At 41.5% G+C, this 6000-nt stretch overlaps 1 protein-coding gene across 1 annotated transcript in view; it reads right to left on the reverse strand.

Moving 5' to 3' along the window:
• The window catches only part of LOC138370256 (uncharacterized PE-PGRS family protein PE_PGRS54-like), a 29533-nt gene that overhangs the window by 13162 nt on the left and 10371 nt on the right, over window positions 1-6000 (reverse strand). The window lies entirely within an intron of this gene.

Here is a 6000-nt window from a genome sequence, read left to right on the forward strand (position 1 = left end):
CGCCACCGCTGTTGTTGACGCCACCGCTGTTGTTGACGCCACCGCTGTTGTTGACGCCACCGCTGTTGTTGACGCCACCGCTGTTGTTGACCCCACCGCTGTTGTTGACGCCACCGCTGTTGTTGACGCCACCGCTGTTGTTGACCCCACCGCTGTTGTTGACGCCACCGCTGTTGTTGACGCCACCGCTGTTGTTGACGCCACCGCTGTTGTTGACGCCACCGCTGTTGTTGACGCCACCGCTGTTGTTGACGCCACCGCTGTTGTTGACGCCACCGCTGTTGTTGACGCCACCGCTGTTGTTGACGCCACCGCTGTTGATGCCACCTGTTGATGTTGTTGATGTTGATGCCACCTACATGATGCTGAATGAGTCTCCTACATGATGCTGAATGAGTCCCCTATATGATGCTGAACGAGCCCCCTACATGATGCTGAACGAGCCCCCTACATGATGCTGAATGAGTCTCCTACATGATGCTGAATGAGTCCCCTACATGATGCTGAATGAGTCTCCTACATGATGCTGAATGAGTCTCCTACATGATGCTGAATGAGTCTCCTACATGATGCTGAATGAGTCCCCTACATGATGCTGAATGAGTCCCCTACATGATGCTGAATGAGTCTCCTACATGATGCTGAATGAGTCCCCTACATGATGCTGAACGAGCCCCCTACATGATGCTGAATGAGTCCCCTACATGATGCTGAATGAGTCTCCTACATGATGCTGAATGAGTCCCCTACATGATGCTGAACGAGTCCCCTACATGATGCTGAACGAGCCCCCTACATGATGCTGAATGAGTCCCCTACATGATGCTGAATGAGTCCCCTACATGATGCTGAATGAGTCCCCTACATGATGCTGAATAAGTCCCCTACATGATGCTGAATGAGTCCCCTACATGATGCTGAATAAGTCCCCTACATGATGCTGAATGAGTCCCCTACATGATGCTGAATAAGTCCCCTACATGATGCTGAATGAGTCCCCTACATGATCTTATATGAGTCCTAAATCATAAAACTGCGCATATTTCTAAAAGTGTGCCACTTGGGCAGACTCGCCTGGCCCGACCCAGCCCGTACCTGACAAGATGTGAGTCGGGCCGATAGACAAATTCTCTTTGATAGACACTAAGACGCCTCTCTGCTTGGGGTGGACGGTAGGGCAACGGTCTCGCTTCATACAGGTCGCCGTTCAATCCCCGACCGTCCCAACAAGTGGTTGGGCACCATTCCTTCCCCTCCGTCCCATCCCAAATCCTTATCCTGACCCCTTCTCAGTGCTATATACCAACTCATCTTACTCATCCCCCTGCCAAGTCTACAAACTTCAAATTTGTAAAATTTTACTCCATAATGTTACAAAAACTTTTAAACACATCTTCTGAACCTTTAATATTAATTAGCTTGATTAAATCTCAAACTTACTGTCTATTCTTAACTCTCGAGTCTCGTCACACATTTTTTTTTAATTTTGTTTAAATTTCATTTATATATTTATATTGAATTTATATATATTCATTATTAATTTATATATATTTATCATTTATAAATTTATATATTTAATTTTTAAATATAAATAATGAGGCGGATGGGTAGTTATGAGAAGAATAATGAGGTGGAGGGTTAGTTATGAGACGAATAATGAGGTTGAGAGTAGTTATGAGACGAATAATGAGGTGGAGGGAAGTTATGAGACAAATAATGAGGTGGAGGGTAGTTATGATACGAATAATGAGGTGAAGGGGTAGTTATGAGACAAATAATGAGGCTAAGGGGTAGTTATGAGATGAATATTGAGGTGGAAGGGTAATTATGAGACGAATAATGAGGAGGAGGATTAGTTATGAGACGAATAATGAGGTGGACGGTAATTATGAGACGAATAATGAGGTTGAGGGGTAGTTACGAGAAAAATAATGAGGTGGAGGGCAGTTATGAGACGAATAATGAGGTGGATTGTAGCTATGATACGAATAATGAGGTGGAGTGGTGGTTATGAGACGAATAATGAGGTTGAGGGGTGGTTATGAGACGAATAATGAGGTGGAAGGGTAGTTATGAGACGAATAATGAAGTGGAAGGGTAGTTATGAGACAATTAATGAGGTGGAAGGGTAGTTATGAGACAAGTAATGATGTGAAGGGATAGTTATGAGACGAATAATGAGGTGGAGGGATAGTTATGAGACGAATAATGAGATGGAGGGTAGTGATAAGACGAATAATGAGGTAGAGGGTAGTTATGAGATGAATAATTAGGTGGAGGAGTAGTTATGAGACGAATAATGAGGTGGAGGGGTAGTTATGAGGTGATTAATGAGGTGGACGGGTAGCTATGGGACGAACATGAGTTGAAGGGGTAGTTATGAGACGAATAATGAGGAGGAAGATTAGTTATGAGATGAATAATGAGGTGGAGGGGTGGTTATGAGACGAATATTGAGGTTAAGGGTTGGTTAGGAGACGAATAATGAGGTGGAAGGGTAGTTATGAGACAATTAGTGAGGTGGAAGGGTAGTTATGAGACGAATAATGAGGTGGAGGGGTAGTTATGAGATGAACTTGAGGTGGAGGGTAGTTATGAGACGAATAATGAGGTGGAGGGAAGTTATGAGACAAATAATGAGGTGGAGGGTAGTTATGAGACGAATAATGAGGTGGAGGGAAGTTATGAGACGAATAATGAGGTGGAGGGTAGTTATGAGACGAATAATGAGGTGGAGGGGTGGGTATGAGACGAATATGAGGTGGAGCGTTAGTTATGAGATAAATAATGAGGTGGCGAGTGGTTACGAGACGAATTAATATGTGAATGGTAGTTTTGAGACGAATAATGAGGTGGAGGGTAGTTATGAGACGAATAATGAGGTGAACGGTAGTTATGAGACGAATAATGAGGTGGAGGTTTAGTTATGAGACGAATAATTAAGTGAAGGGGGTAGTTATGAGTCGAATAATGAGGTGGAGGGGAAGTTATGAAACGAAAAATGAGGTTGAGGGGTAGTTATGAGACGAGCATGAGTTCGAGGGGTATTTATGAGATGAATAATGAGGTTGAGGGGTAGTTATGAGACGAATAATAAGGTGGAGGGTCGTTATGAGACGAATAATGAGGTAGAGGAGTAGTTGTGAGATGAATAATGAGTTTGAGGGGTGGTTCTGAGACGAATAACGAAGTCGAGGGTAGTTATGAGACGAATAATGAGGTGAACGGGAAGTTATATTACGAATAAAGATGTGGAGGTAGAGTTATGAGACGAATAATGAGGTGGAGGGGTAGGTATGAAACGAATAATGAGGTGGAGGGTAGTTATGAGACGAATAATGAGGTTAAGGGGTAGTTATGAGACGAATAATAAGGTGGAAGGGTAATTATGAGACGAATAATGAGGAGGAGGATTAGTTATGAGACTAATAATGAGCTGGAGGGTAATTTTGAGACGAATAATGAGGTGGAGGGGTAGTTATGAGACGAATAATGAGGTGGAGGGGTAGTTATGAGAAAAATAATGAGGTGGAGGGCAGTTAAGAGATGTATAATGAGGTGGAGGGGAGTTGTGAGACGAACATGAGGTGGAGGGTTAGTTATGAGACAAATAATGAGGAGGAGGGGTGCTTAAGAGACGAATAATGAGGTGGAACGGTAGTTATCAGACGAATAATGAGGAGGAGGATTAGTTATAAACGAATAATTATAAATAGTTAATAGTTATATATAGTATAAGTTGTAAATACGAATAGTTATAAAACGAATAATAAACGAATACAGCAGATTTAGTATTTATCTGTTCCTGTAATTGCTTATCTTATTGTATCGTGACATTATCTTATCTATATGCTTACTGATATTGATCCTGATCGAAATCTTCTGTCCCATATCCACACAAATCAGCACATTGATCATCATTATTGCAGGTATTACACAGAAAATCTTAAGAAAATGAGGTGAAGGGGTAGTTATGAGATGAATAATGAGGTGAAGGGGTAGTTATGAGATGAATAATGAGGTGGATGGTAGTTATGAGACGAACATGTGGTGGAGGGTTAGTTATGAGACTAATATTGAGGTGGAGGGTTAGTTATGTGACGATTAATGAGATGGAGGGTAGTTATGAGACGAATAATGAAGTGGAAAGTAATTATGAGACGAATAATGATGTGGAAGGGCAGTTTTGAGACGATTAATGAAGTGGAGGGTAGTTATGAGACGAATAATGAGGTAGAGGGTAGTTACGAGACGAATAATGAGGTGGAGGGTAGTTATGAGACGAGTAATTAGGTGGAGGGGTAGTTATGAGACGAATAATGATGTGGAGGGGTAGTTATGAGACGAATAATGAGGTGGAGGGGTAGTTATGAGACGAATAATGAGGTGAATGGTAGTTATTAGTCGAATAATGAATTGGAGGGGTAGTTATGAGACGAATAATGAGATGGACGGGTAGTTATGAGACGAATAATGAGGTGGAACGGTAGTTATTAGTCGAATAATGAAGAGGAGGATTAGTTATGAGACGAATAATGAGGTGGAGGGTAATTATGAGACGAATAATGAGGTGGAAGGTAGTAATGAGACGAATAATGAGGTGGAGGGGTAGTAATGAGACGAATAATGAGATGGACGGGTAGTTATGAGACGAATAATGAGGTGGAGGGTAATTATGAGTCGAATAATGAGGAGGAGGATTAGTTATGAGACGAATAATAGGGTGGAGTGTAGTTATGAGAAAAGTAATGAGATGGAAGGGTAGTTATGAGACGAATAATGAGGTTGAGGGGTTGTTAGAGATCAATAATGAGGTGGAGGGTGGTTATGAGTTGAATAATGAGGTTAAGGGGTAGTTATGAGACGAATAATGAGGTGAATGGTAGGTATGACACGAATAAAGAGGTAGAAGGGTTAATTGTAAGACGAATAATGAGGTGGAAGGTAGTTATGAGACGAAAAATTAGGTGGAGGGGTAGTTATGAGACGAATAATGAGGTGGAGGGTAGTTATGAGACGAATATTGAGGTTGGGGGTAGTTATGAGACGAATAATGAGATGGAGGGTAGTTATGAGACGAATAATGAGATGGACGGGTAGTTATATGACGAATAATGAGGTGAATGGTAGTTATGAGACGAATAATGAGGTGGAGAGGTTGTTATGAGACGAATAATGAGGTGAATGGTAGGTATGAGACGAATAATGAGATAATTGGTAGGTATGAGACGAATAATGAATTGGAGGGGTAGTTATGAAACGAATAATGAGGTGGAACGGTAGTTATTAGACGAATAATGAGGAGGATTAGTTATGAGACGAATAATGAGGTGGAGGGTAATTATGAGAAAAATAATGAGGTGGAAAGGTGGTTATGAGACGAATAATGAGGTTGAGGGGTGGTTATGAGACAATTAATGAAGTGGAAGGGTAGTTATGAGACGAGTAATGAGGTGAAGGGGTAGTTATGAGACGAATAATGAGGTGGAGGGGTAGTTATGAGGCAATTAATGAGGTGGAAGGGTAGTTATGAGACAATTAATAAGATGAAGGGGTAGTTATGAGATGAATAATGAGGTGGAGGGTAGTTATGAGACGAACATGTGGTGGAGGGTTAGTTATGAGACGAATATTGAGGTGAAAGGTAGTTATGAGACGAATAATTAGGTGGAGGAGTAGTTATGAGAAGAATAATGAGGTGGAGGGTAGTTATGAGACGAATAATGAGGTTGAGGGGTATTTATGAGACGAATAATAATGTGGAAGGGTAGTTATGAGAAGAATAATGAGGTGGAAGGTAGTTATGAGACGAATAATGAGGTGGAAGGCTAGTTATGTGAAGATTAATGAGGTGGAGAGGTAGTTATGAGACGAATAATGAGGTGGAAGGTAGTTATGAGATAAATAATTAGGTGGAGGGGTAGTTATGAGACGAATAATGATGTTGAGGGGTAGTTATGAGACGAATAATGAGGTTGAGTGGTAGTTTTGAGACGAATA

The sequence above is a fragment of the Procambarus clarkii genome, chromosome 31 (assembly GCF_040958095.1).
Source record: "Procambarus clarkii isolate CNS0578487 chromosome 31, FALCON_Pclarkii_2.0, whole genome shotgun sequence".
In the NCBI taxonomy this organism is placed as follows: Eukaryota; Metazoa; Arthropoda; class Malacostraca; order Decapoda; family Cambaridae; genus Procambarus; species Procambarus clarkii.